This window comes from Balaenoptera physalus, assembly GCF_965194825.1.
Source record: "Balaenoptera physalus genome assembly, chromosome: 5".
NCBI lineage: Eukaryota > Metazoa > Chordata > Mammalia > Artiodactyla > Balaenopteridae > Balaenoptera > Balaenoptera physalus.
In genome coordinates, this window is record NC_138884.1 from 91,820,277 (window position 1) to 91,834,676 (window position 14,400).

Consider the following 14,400-nt stretch of genomic DNA (forward strand, 5'->3'; position numbering starts at 1 on the left):
TTTTATTCTTTTTATCACAATGGTAAATGGGAGTATTTCCATAATTTCTCTTTCAGATTTTTCATCATTAGTGTATAGGAATGCAAGAGAATTCTGTTCATTAATTTTGTATCCTGCCACTTTACCAAATTCATTAATTCTAGTAGTTTTCTGGTGGCATTTTTAGGATTCTCTATGTATAGTATCATGTCATCTGCAAACAGTGACACTTTTACCTCTTCTTTTCCAATTTGTATTCCTTTTATTTCTCTTTCTTCTCTGACTGCCATGGCTAGGATTTCCAAAACTATGTTGAATAATATTGGGGAGAGTGGACATCCTTGTCTCGTTCCTGATCTTAGAGGAAATGCTTTCAGTTTTTCACCATTGAGAATGATGTTTGCTGTGGGTTTGTCATATATGGCCTTTATTATGTTGACGTAAGTTCCCTCTATGCCCACCTTCTGGAGAGTTTTAATCATAAATGGGTGTTGAATTTTGTCATAAGCTTTTTCTGCACCTATTGAGATGATCATATGGTTTTTATTCTTCAATTTGTTAATATGGTGTATCACATTGATTGATTTGCATATATTGAAGAATCCTTGCATCCCTGGGATAAATCCCACTTGATCATCGTGTATGATTGTGTTTGCTAGTATTTTTTTGAGGACTTTTGCATCTATATTCATCAGTGATACTTGTCTGTAATTTTCTTTTTTTGTAGTATTTTGTCTGGTTTTGGTATCAGGGTGATGGTGGCCTCATAGAATGAGTTTGGGAGTGTTCCTTCCTCTGTAATTTTTTGGAAGAGTTTGAGAAGGATGGGTGTTAGCTCTTCTCTAAATGTTTGATAGCATTCACCCATGAAGCCATTTGGTCCTGGACTTTTGTTTTTTGGAAGATTTTTAATCACAGTTTCAATTTCATTACTTGTGATTGGTCTGTTCATATTTTCTGTTTCTTCCTGCTTCAGTCTTGGAAGGTTATACCTTTCTAAGAATTTGTCCATTTCTTCCAGGTTGTCCATTTTATTGGCATAGAGTTGCTTGTAGTAGTCTCTTGTGATGCTTTGTATTTCTGCAGTGTCTGTTGTAACTTCTCCTTTTTCGTTTCTAATTTTATTGATTTGAGTCCTCTCCGTCTTTTTGTTGATGAGTCTGACTAACGGTTTATCAATTTTGTTTATCTTCTCAAAGAACGAGCTTTTAGTTTTATTGATCTTTGCTATTGTTTTCTTTGTTCCTGTTTCATTTATTTCTGCTCTGATCTTTATGATTTCTTTCCTCCTGCTAACTTTGGGTTTCGTTTGTTCTTCTTTCTCTAGTTACGTTACTTGTAAGGTTAGATTGTTTACTTGAGATTTTTCTTGTTTCTTGAGGTAGGCTTGTACAGCTATAAACTTCCCTCCTTGAACTGCTTTTGCTGCATCCCATAGGTTTTGGATCATCGTGTTTTCATTGTCATTTGTCTCTAGGTATTTTTTGATTTCCTCTTCGATTTCTTCAGTGATCTCTTGGTTATTCAGTAACGTATTGTTTAGCCTCCATGTGTTTGTGTTTTTTACGTTTTTTTCCCTGTAATTCATTTCTAATCTCATAGCGTTGTGGTCAGAAAAGATGCTTGATATGATTTCAATTTTCTTAAATTTACTGAGGCTTGATTTGTGACCCAAGATGTGATCTATCCTGGAGAATGTTCCGTGCGCACTTGAGAAGAACGTGTAACCTGCTGTTTTTGGATGGAATGTCCTATAAATATCAATTAAATCTATCTGGTCTATTGTGTCATTTAAAGCTTCTGTTTCCTTATTTATTTTCATTTTGGATGGTCTGTCCATTGGTGTAAGTGAGGTGTTAAAGTCCCCCACTGTTTTTGTGTTACTGTCGATTTCCTCTTTTATAGCTGTTAGCAGTTGCCTTATGTATTGAGGTGTTCCTATGTTGGGTGCATATATATTTATAATTGTTATATCTTCTTCTTGGATTGATCCCTTGATCATTATGTAGTGTCCTTCCTTGTCTCTTGTAGCATTCTTTATTTTAAAGTCTGTTTTATCTAATGTGAGTATAGCTACTCCAGCTTTCTTTCGATTTCCATTTGCATGGAATATCTTTTCCCATCCCCTCACTTTCAGTCTGAATGTGTCCCTAGGTCTGAAGTGGGTCTCTTGTAGACAGCATATATATGGGTCTTGCTTTTGTATCCATTCAGCAAGCCTGTGCCTTTTGGTTGGAGCATTTAATCCATTCACATTTAAGGTAATTATCGATATGTATGTTCCTGTGACCATTTTCTTAATTGTTTTGGGTTTGTTTTTGTAGGTCCTTTTCTTCTCTTGTGTTTCCCACTTAGAGAAGTTCCTTTAGCAATTGTTGTAGAGCTGGTTTGGTGGTGCTGAATTCTCTTAGTTTTTGCTTGTCTGTAAAGCTTTTGATTTCTCCATCGAATCTGAATGAGATCCTTGTTGGGTAGAGTACTCTTGGTTGTAGGTTCTTCCCTTTCATCACTTTAAGTATATCATGCCACTCCCTTCTGGCTTGTAGAGTTTCTGCTGAGAAATCAGCTGTTAACCTTATGGGAGTTCCCTTGTATGTTATTTGTCATTTTTCCCTTGCTGTTTTCAATAAATTTTCTTTGTCTTTAATTTTTGCCAATTTGATTACTATGTGTCTCAGCATTTTTCTCCTTGGGTTTATCCTGTAGGGGACTCACTACACTTCCTGGACTTGGGTGGCTATTTCTTTTACCATGTTAGGGAAGTTTTCAACTATAATCTCTTCAAATATTTTCTTGGGTCCTTTCTCTCTCTCTTCTCTTTCTGGGACCACTATAATGCGAATGTTGTTGCGTTTAATGTTGTCCCAGAGGTCTCTTAGGCTGTCTTCATTTCTTTTCATTCTTTTTTCTTTATTCTGTTCTGCAGCAGTGAATTCCACCATTCTGTCTTCCAGGTCACTTATCCATTCTTCTCCCTCAGTTATTCTGCTATTGCTTCCTTCTAGTGTATTTTTCATTTCCGTTATTGTATTGTTCATCTCTGTTTGTTTCCTCTTTAATTATTCTAGGTCTTTGTTAAACATTTCTTGCATCTTCTCGATCTTTGCCTCCATTGTTTTTCCGGGGTCCTGGATCATCTTCACTATCATTACTCTGAATTCTTTTTCTGGAAGGTTGTCTATCTCCACTTCATTTAGTTGTTTTTCTGGGGTTTTATCTTGTTCCTTCATTTGGTACATAGCCCTCTGCCTTTTCATCTTGTCTATCTTTCTGTGAATGTGGTTTTTGTTCCACAGGCTGCAGGATTGTAGTTCTTCTTGCTTCTGCTGTGTGCCCTCTGGTGGATGAGGTTATCTAAGAGGCCTCATGGGAAGGACTGGTGGTGGGTAGAGCTGACTGTTGCTCTGGTAGGCAGAGCTCAGTAAAACTTTAATCCACTTGACTGCTGATGGGTGGGTCTGGGTTCCCTCCCTGTTGGTTTTTTGGCCTGAGGCAACCCAACACTGGAGCCTACCTGGGCTTTTTGCTTGGGCTAATTGCAGACTCTGGGAGGGCTCACACCAAGGAGTACTTCCCAGAACTTCTGCTGCCAGTGTACTTGTCCCCACAGTGAGCCACAGCCACCCCCTGCCTCTGCAGGAGATGCTCCAACACTAGCAGTAGGTCTGGTTCACTCTCCCCTGGGGTCACTGCTCCTTCCCCTGGGTCCCGATGTGCACACTACTTTGTGTGTGCACTCCATGAGTGGAGTCTCTGTTTCCCCCAGTCCTGTCGAAGTCCTGCAATCAATTCCCACTAGTCTTCAAAGTCTGATTCTCTAGGAATTCCTCCTCCCGTTGCCCGACCCCCAGGTTGGGAAGCCTGACGTGGGGCTCAGAACCTTCACTCCAGTGGGTGGACTTCTGTGGTATAAGTGTTCTCCAGTCTGTGAGTCACCCACCTACCAGTTATGGGCTTTGATTTTACTGTGATTGCGGCCCTCCTACTGTCTCACTGTGGCTTCTCCTTTGTCTTTGGATGTCGGGTATCTTTTTTGGTGAGTTCCAGTGTCTTCCTGTCGATGACTGTCCAGCAGCTAGTTGTGATTCTGGTGTTCTCACAAGAGGGAGTGAGAGCACGTCCTTCTACTCCGCCATCTTGGTTCCTCCGCCTATCTTGGACTATTTTTGAGAGACATAAATTCTTGCACTTCTTTTCTGTCCCAAATAAGTAGATTAGTGCTATAGAGTAACTGCTTGTGTCCTTCCAGAATTCATTTGTCAAAAAATCAAAATATTGACTCAACAATGTTTGGGGTTCATAATCATTATACTGAATGTAGTAGTTCCTATGGTTTTTGTAACAAATTGCTATAACAATTTGTAGTGACTTAAGGCAATTAATTATCTTGTAATTTTAGAGGTCAGATGTACAAAATGGGTCACACTGGCTAAAATCAAGTTATTGGCCAGGCTGTATTCCTTTTGGAGCCTCTAAAGGAGAATCTATTTCCTTGCTTTTTCCATTCCAGAGGCTCCCTGTATTCCTAGACTTATCACCCTCTTCTATCTTCAAAGCCAGTAGTCTGTCAATTCCTTCTCACTCTGTAGCACTTTGACCTCTTCTGCTACTCTCTTCCCCTTTTGAAAACCTTTTGATTACATTGGATTCACCTGTATAATCTGCTTATTTTAATAATCTAATTTTGTCTAAAACCTTATTTCTCCCTGCCATGTAAGGTAAATACAGTCACAGTTACCAGGGATGAGGAAAGGATTGGGGGGCGGGGGGCATTATTTTGCCTACTACACAGAATAAGAATATTGAAAAATAATTTAGAATGTGGTTTACAAATTGTAAATTGTAAGGACCAGGGAAGAAAAATAAGTATCTTTATATAAAAGTGCTAATATATGGGGTACGCCAATATTTTGATGACTACATTAGGCTGCTTCAACCTTCTTACCCTTGGGATGAACAGTTACATTTAATTTAATTTTCCGATTAAGAAAAATTAAATTAATTACTTGCTGTTTGCCCTTGAGAATACATTCTTCAGTTTTAATGCCACATAGATATATGCCTCAGGAAAGGAAGGTTTATAAAACGTTTACTAATAGTCACAACTGCCAATACTCTTCCAAATTCATCTCTAAAGTATACAATTTGAATATCCATGGAATATCTTCTAATAAGACATGCAGTTGGGGGAGGGAGAGAGGAAAAAAAGGAAGGAAAGGGGAAAAAATGCTTTTGTTTAAAGTAAGTTAGGAATTGTGTAGTTTCCCCTTTGAGTCACTGGTTTAAAAAGTAGGAAAGAAAAAAAGAAGATTTAAAGAAGAAAGAAGAAAAAAAGAAAGAGAAAGGAAGTGAAGAAGGAAGGAAGGAAGGGAGGGAGGGAGGAAGGGAGACAGAGTATTAATATTATGCTGTCTCAGGAATCCACTATTTTCAGCCTGATTTTAAAATACAGGGAATGTGATCTTTCAAATGATCAAAATTCTTGCATTCAGAAGCCATGAATTCCTGTATGGCTCAATTTATTCTTTAGTGGCTATCCTCATTTAAAAAAATGTTTTGCTGTCTTTTCATCTGTATGATAAGGGCCTTGAGGCCCTGATTACTGGGATGTGCTGAATGTATTTCTATTTACATTAATTTTCCTTGGATGAGAGTGTCACCCAAAATGGTACTCTTTCTTACCACTATATATGGTATTTTCCTCCCTGCTGCTGCCTGCCACTCTTGCCTCTCCTGTTGCTTTTCACTGTGCCTGTTACCACTTTTGACCACTGCTGCTGCTGCTGCTGCTGCTGCAGCCTCGACCTGCTTCAGCCCAACTGCCTGATTGCTATAATCATCTCCCTTCATTCTTGTTCTGTATTGCTTCCATTTTTTTTTGTCCTATATTTATTCATTATTGTTTCACTCTTTATACCTAGTCAGGACTGATTAAGATGACTGTACTTTCATTTGTTGACTAAACATTCCATGTATAACATTTAAATCTTCTGCTTATAAGTGTTATTCATTCATTCATTCACAAAATATTAGTGTAATGCTTGTATTTAATACAAACAGCAGTATTTTTATTAATTTAGGACCAATAAAAATAAGCAATAATTGCTATCCCCAAAGAGTTTATAATTTAGTTGTAGAGATGACAAACATAGAAAATTGCTATGATTAAAAAACCACAGATAATGAATATGAGAATAATAAAAAGTGTTCTCAAACACCAAGACAAATGATCATTTTACGTTAAATTAAGGACTAGTATCATGGAGATAATTCTAATTTGGCCCTAAATTGCAAATATTTTCATTGTTAAAAATTAAAAGTTCTAGGTGTTGGACAGCAACATACAGTAAGTTGTAGGAGTTTTTAAGTTTTAAATGACAATTTGGTACAAGAAATGGAATGTAGACTCAAAATACTAGTCTGATTTTTTGGTCCATGTCCCCCTTATTTATTGTTAGCCTTAACTGTGTTCTAGTCCAAATATCCTAGAAAGCATCCACACCTACATAACAAAGGACACTTCAGTGTGCCAAACAACTTGGTTTATCAGAGTTTCCTTCAGAAGGTGTTGGGTCTCACTTACACAGACAAAACACAGTGGATTTCTTTCTAATTATCATCTTAGGAAAGTATAATGTAATGTCAGACAGATATTTGCTTAAATATATGGAACCTTTATTCCTAAGAATTGCTCTTATAACTTCATAAGAACATGAGCTTTTTGATGTAAAATTTAGATACTTATGATAGAAGGTCTCAATTTAAAAATACCTATATAAATGCAAATATGTAGTTGACATCTGCTTACAGGTTGAATACATATTCTTTCTGAGACAAAACACTAATAAAATTGGGTCTGACTCAATGAACTAAAAGAGCATTGATACTTCCTCCACTTAAAATAACTGGATTTTATCTTTCTATTGCAAGGCACATTTTAAGGAAATATTGTTGACCTTCTCCTGCCCCCAAATACTTCCTTTTCTCATAAGATAATACATTTCTCAGGTACTGAAAGTTTACAACAAAATTACACATGAAAGAAGGAAGAGTTTAAATGAAAACTGCAGGCAACAAACATGTTTGGACAAGTAATGGCAGGGGAACACTGTCCTATCAGAGTTAACATTGTTAAATAAAGTATTCCATTAAAGTCTATAACTATGGCAATAAAAAGGTAGAATTTTAAACTATTATGAAATGAATGAGTGCAAAATTTAAAAACAATAATTGTATTTCCACAAACAGCCTGTTTATACTAGAGTTACTGCCCTTTTAGCTATACCATATATGTATTTTGTTTCTTAAAAGTCTCATGGAAAACCATCCTTCTTAAAATTAAGCAAGTTGTAAAGGTTAAAAAAACCCTAAACATATAGAGTTGGTCCTCTGTATTCTCAGGTTCTGCATCCATGGATTCAACCAATCCCAGATCTAAGATAGGGTTGACTCCGAAGATGTGGAACCTGCGACTGAGGGCTGATTATGTTATTTTAAGCCCTTCCAAATTATCTGTACTTTTAATGATATGTAATTCACAGTTTTCATTTGTATTTAGATGGTAATTTTCAGTAGAACTTTCCAGTATTAAAGAAACTATCTGTAAATTGAGATGGAATTATAAAATATAAGAAATAAAAATTTTGAATCTTTCATAAGGTTACAAAATTTCAAGTTAAAAAGACAACATTATCTATTAAAATCACCATTTTAGAGTCATAATGGAAGCTAATCATATTTTTAAAATTAAATTGAATAAGTGACAATTCATTCCATTTACCCCATGTGAATATTAATATTCTCCATTAAAACAGATGAGTATTAGGTCAGAAAATTTGTTTCAGTAGCTGTCCTGCTTCCACACTAAAACTGAATTTCTTTTAGTTACTTTTGAAAGAGTAGCAGCTTAATTTATTCATTGATATACCAGACCAGTTGGGTGTCTATGTGCTACTGTAGACTAGATTTTGAAGCTCATGGCAAAAGTCCTTGATATGTTATCTCCTATATAGAAGGACTGGTTTAGACTGAAACACCTGAATGGACCTTTTGGGAATAGTTGAACCAAATCCTAAGAAACGAACCCGGGCAGACTCAGCTCCTTTCCTGGTGGCACGTACTCCATTAAGGGCAGCAATTATGTTCCAAAGGCCAACTCACAAAAACAAAAAAACAAAAAATTTGTTTATACAAAGTTCCCTAAGAATTGTGATTGTGATCTCACAGCTAAATACCAGACAGGACCTGAGTAATCCAAAACATCACATTATGAATATGAAAAATGTGTTTAGCATGCAAACTATAATTCTATATGTTCTTGTTTGTACAGATGCAATGCAAAGCATTTTCAGACAGAAATGATTCTGTCAAGGCAGCACCCTGCCTTTGCACCTCCAGGGGAAGGTGAGTGGGAGGCAGAAGGCACCCTTGCTCTCCATATATTATGAAAAGTGCCACATTAACAAATGATCGACTCCTACAGAGAGGAGTGAGGAAAAAGGAGTTCTGGTTCACTATCTTGCTTCAACTTGACCCTCATTACACTCAAATACATATTCATGAATCCCCCACAACAACTGGGTCATTGGTAGGATAAGAAAGGTATCTGTGACAATAAATGAGAGTGCTTGAAATTAGAAAAGGAAAAAAAGTCCTGCCAATCTGTCATCTGCATTTATAATTCAATAATAACTTGTATTTCTTATAAGAAAAACTAGAAAATAAAGGCATTTATTGAAAACCTGAATCCATTATTTTTAATACAGTTATTTTAATAAGATACAAAGGTCAGAAATTGCCATTAGGTTCCATTTTAATATACTGAATATTTAGCAGAAAAAAAACCCAACATACTGGAATAGCATTTATTTGTTAACAAAGAAAAACAACTGAAAATAGGTACCTTTAATCTCTTTCATAAATTCAGTCTCACAACCCCTAAGTACATAAAACTATCACATTACTTTTCTGTATTGTCAACAGCTTCTTTAAGTCTGGCCATACATCAGATCAGAAATAATTTTTTATTCCAGGTATATCTAATGCATGGACAGTTTTTAACAAAAAGTGGGACAGTTAGACATTTTAATTATAAATATAATTATGATGTGACAAAATAAAACTTCTTATGCCAATGTGAGTGCGAATATACACTCATATTCACATACACACATTTAGCACTTTGTGGAAAAAATTTATCTAACATGCTGAGTTTATCTCACCCAAAATATTTAAGAAAAAAAAAAACGTGATATAGATAAACAATTTGTATTTATTTGTTCAATTTTTATTTACAGATGAAATAATTCTATTAATTTTACAATGTATTTACTCATTCAATGAAATGTATAATTTATCTATTTAAAAAGCCAACACAAAGTGATGCAATCCAAGTTTTTCTAGAATATTGTTTTCACATATGGCTGTTTCTGGATCTAGTGAAGCAAAAGCCATGTGAGAAAAAGCTAAATGATCAGGAAAGGAAAAAAATACTGCTTCTCATCTTTCTAAGTAACAGTGTTTGTATTCCTGCTCTTTTCTTTTTCTTTCTATTCCCTTTGATTAATGTGGAACTTTCTGATTTGGAGGGCAAAATAATCTAAAATAGCATTTAACTATTTTTCTCACTATAAGCTTAAATCCCACAGTATTTTTTTGTTGTGAAAGACAGAATAAACTATTGAATAAATCAATAAAACACTGAAGGAACTGAATAGTCTAGGTAATTCTGCTCTATTCAACTATGAATTATAAATATAATATTCAATGAAAAAATTCTTAACTTGATAGTTTCTGTGATAATTTTGCAATTAGGATATAAAATCTTCATCAAAACAGTTTAAGAAGGACAATTAAATAAAGTAAATATCTTATTTGCCAGATGTTCATTCTTACAGATGAAATGTGAGTTCACGTACTTTGAAAAATAAGTTAAGATTAGGTCATAGGAATATTATTTTCTTACGTTTATAAATAAAAGAAATTTAAACACAATTTAGTAATTTTGAATATAATTTGATGAATTTGTCCAAATAGAAAACATTCAAACACTTATTCACTTGCTCATAATAGTTGGTACAAAATATTTATTGAGAGAGTAACTTATGTGTTAAAAGCATGGGCTTCAAAATCCTGGCACTAGTGTGCCTTGGGCAAGCAACTTAACCTCTTTATCCCTTAGTTTCTATGTGTTTTAGAAAAATTTTAGGATACTGAAATTTCATCATAAGCACTGGGTGTGTTTAATGCAATACTTTTGTAAAAAGCTTAGATGGATGCTTTTACATAAATGCTTAATAAATATTATCAATGATTTCAGTGAATATGTCTATCCTTACTGTGCCTTAATTTTCTCATTATCAATTCTTACTATCTGATGTGTTATATATGTATTAATTGGTGTTGACACAAACTTATTTATTTATGGTTTCTTGTCCATCTCAGCCAGGATAATATAAATTCTCAAAGGGAAGGTATTTGTGATTTAAATTATTTCATACACTTATTCAACATCTGCATTTCCAATACATGAAACTTCAGTGTCTTTTTCACATTTTAAAAGTTGGGTTCTTAGATCATCCAGACAGAAAATCAACTGGTCTTAAACACCAGTTTAAGTAAACACTGGCCTTAAACACCACATTTGACCAAATAAACTTAACAGAGATATATAGAACATTCCATCCTAAAGCAAAAGAAAACACATTATTTTCAAGTACACATGGAACATTCTCCAGGATAGATCACATGCTAGGCCACAAAACAAGTCAGAATAAATTTAAGAAAACTGAAATCATATCAAGCAACTTTTCTGACCACAACACTATGGACTAGAAATCAACTACAAGAAAAAAACTGCAAAAACCACAAACATATGGAGGCTATACAACATGCTGCTAAACAACCAATGTAGTCACTGAAGAAATCAAAGAAGAAATTAAAAAATGCCTACGGCTTCCCTGGTGGTGCAGTGGTTGAGAATCTGCCTGCCAATGCAGGGCACACGGGTTCGAGCCCTGGTCTGGGAAGATCCCACATGCCGCAGAGCAACTGGGCCCGTGAGCCACAGCTACTGAGCCTGCGCATCTGGAGCCGGTGCTCCGCAACAAGAGAGGCCACGATAGTGACAGGCCCGTGCACCGCGATGAAGAGCGGCCCCCGCTCGCTGCAACTAGAGAAAGCCCTCGCACAGAAACGAAGACCCAACACAGCCAAAAATAAATAAATAAATTTAAAAAAAATGCTTTGAGACAAAGAAAACAAATACACAACCATACAAAAATCTATGGGATGCAGCAAAAGCAGTTTTAACAGGGAAGTTTACAGTGATATAAGCCTACTTCAGGAAACAAGAAAAAAACCTCAAATAAGCAACCTAAACTTATACCTAACGGAACTAGAAAAAAAGAACAAACAAAACCCAAAGTTAGTAGAAGAAAAGAAATCATAAATATCAGAGCAGAAATAAATGAAATAGAGATAAAAAATTAGAAAAGATCAGTGAAACTCAGAGCTGGTTCTTTGAAAACATAAAACTGATAAACCTTTAGCCAGACTCCTCAAGAAAAAAAGAAAGAGGGCCCAATTCAGTAAAATCAGCAGATGTTCACATCCCATAGTCAGCATTCCATATCAGAGTTTCCACATCCCTGGATTCAACCAACTGCAGACTGTGTAGTACTGTATGTATTTATTGAAAAGAGTCTGCCTGTAAGTGAATTCTCAAAATTCAAACTCATATTGTTCAAGGATCAACTGTATACTCTGTATCTCTATTCTATTTATCTACCTACTTATCTATAGTCTATCAGAAATATCATGTAGGTAACATGAAGGATAGCCTACATATTACCTGTAAGATATTTTACATTTTATTGTCTGTAGAAATAATACTTAATTTATTCAATTTTTTAAAAAGTATAGTGTATATCTCCTTTACATACCCCTTTTTTTAAAAAAAAAATCATATCATCTTCAAATAAGAATATTTCCAACATTTTTATACAGGTGTACCTCCTTTGTTACTGTTATTGTTCATGCGTTGACCAATCTGTCCTGAATAGTTTAAAAGAGTACTAGTAATATTGGGCATAAGCACTTCTATTAAATCACCATGTAACCTTATACTGGCAGAGGGAGGACCTTCAAGATGGCAGAGGAGCAAGACGTGGAGATCAGCTTCCTCCACACAAATATATCAAAAATACATCTACATGTGGAACAACTCCTACAGAACACCTACTGAAAGCTGACAGAAGACCTCAGATTTCCCAAAAGGCAAGGAAGTCCCAACATACCTGGGTAGGATAAAAGAAAAAAGAAAAAACAGAGACAAAAGAATAGGGACGGGACCTGCATCTCAGGGGGGGGGAGCTGTGAAGGAGGAAAAGTTTCCACACACTAGGAAGCCCCTTTACTGGCGGAGACAGGGGGTAAGAGTGGGGGGAAGCTTTGGAGCCACGGAGGAGAGTGCAGCAACAGGGGTGCAGAGGGCAAAGCGGAGAGATTCCCGCATAGAGGTTCTGTGCCGACAAGCACTCACCAGCCCGAGAGGCCTGTATGCTCACCCGCCAGGGCAGGTGGGGCTGGGAGCTGAGGCTCAGGATTTGGAGGTCAAATCACAGGGAGAGGACTGGGGTTGGCAGCGTGAACACAGCCTGAAGGGGGCTAGTGCACCACAGCTAAACAAGACGGAGTCTGGGAAAAAGTCTGGAACTGCCTAAGAATCAAGAGACCATTGTTTCAGGGTGTGAGAGGAGAGGAGATTCAGAGCACTGCCTAAATGAGCTCCAGAGCTGGGCGCGAGCTGTGGCTATCAGCGTTGACACCAGAGATGGGCATGAAACGTTAAGGCTGCTGCTGCAGCCACCAAGAAGCCTGTGTGCAAACACAGGTCACTATCCCACCTCCCCTCCCAAGAGGCTGTGCAGCCCACCACTGCCAGGGTCCCATAATCCAGGGAAAACTTCCCTGGGAGAACACACAGTGAGCCTCAAGCTGTTGCAACGTCACGCTGGCCTCTGCCACCACAGGCTCATCACGCATTCCGTAACCCTCCCTCCCCCCAGCCTGAGTGAGCCAGAGCCACCTAATCAGCCGCTTCTTTAACTCCCTCCTGTCTGGGCAAAGAACAGAAGCCAGAGGGTGACCTACATGCAGAGGTAGGTCCAAATCCATAGCTGAACCCCAGGAGCTGTGCGAACAAAGAAGAGAAAGGGAAATCTCTCCAGGCAGCCTCAGAAGCAGTGGATTAAATCTCCACAGTCAACCTGATGTACCCTGCATCTGTGTAATACTTGAATAGACAAGGAATCATCCCAAAATTCAGGCGGTGGACTTAGGGAGCAACTGTAGACTTGGGATTTGCTGTATGTGACTGACCAGTTTCTGATTTTTATGTTTATCTTAGTTTATTTTTTAGCGCTTGATCATTGATGGATTTGTTTATTGGTTTGGTTGCTCTCTTTTTGTTTTCTTTTTTTAATAGTTTTTACATTTCTTTAATACATTTTTTTAATTTTTATTTTAATAACTTTATTTATTTATTTTTTGCTTTCTTTCTTTTTTTTTTTTTTCTCCTTTTCCTCTGAGCCATGTGGCTGACTGTGTCTTGGTGCTCCAGCCACTTGTCAGGCCTGAGGCTCTGAGGTAGCAGAGATGAGTTCAGGACACTGGTGGGAGAGCTGAGTTCGGGACATTGGACCACCAGACACATCCTGGCCCCACATAATATCAATCTGTGAGAGTCTTCCCAGAGATCTCTGTCTCAATGCTAAGACCCAGCTCCACTCAACGATCAGCAAGTTACAGTGCGGGACATCCCAGGCCAAAAAACAAGCAAGACAGGAACACAACCTCACCTACTAGCAGAGAGCCTGACTGAAATTATAATTCGTTCACAGACACCCCAAAACACACCACCAGACACAGTCCTGCCCACCAAAAAGACAAGATCAAGCCTCATCCACCAGAACACAGGCACCAGACACCTCCACCAGGAAGCCTACACAACACACTGAACCAATCATACCGACTGGGGGCAGAAACCAATAACAATGGGAACTATGAACCTGCAGCCTGTGAAAGAGAGACCCCACACACATTAAGTTAAGCAAAATGAGAAGACAGAGAAATACACAGCAGATGAAGGAGCAAGGTAAAAACCCACCAGACCAAAGAAATGAAGAGGAAATAGGCAGTCTACCTAGAAAAGAATTCAGAGTAATGATAGTAAAGATGTTCCAAAATCTTGGAAATAGAATGGAGAAAATACAAGAAACATTTAATAAGGTCCCAGAAGAACTAAACAGCAACAAACAAAGATGAACAACACAATAAATGAAATTAAATATCCTCTAGAAGGAATCAATAGCAGAATAACTCAGGCAGAAGAGCAGATAAGTGACCTGGAAAATAAAATAG

The 14,400-nt window shown here is 37.1% G+C and overlaps 1 long non-coding RNA gene across 1 annotated transcript in view; it reads left to right on the forward strand.

The window, feature by feature from the left end:
* LOC309662153 overlaps positions 1 to 14,400 on the forward strand; it is a 303,043-nt gene that overhangs the window by 57,748 nt on the left and 230,895 nt on the right. The gene's annotated exons all lie outside the window — the stretch shown is intronic.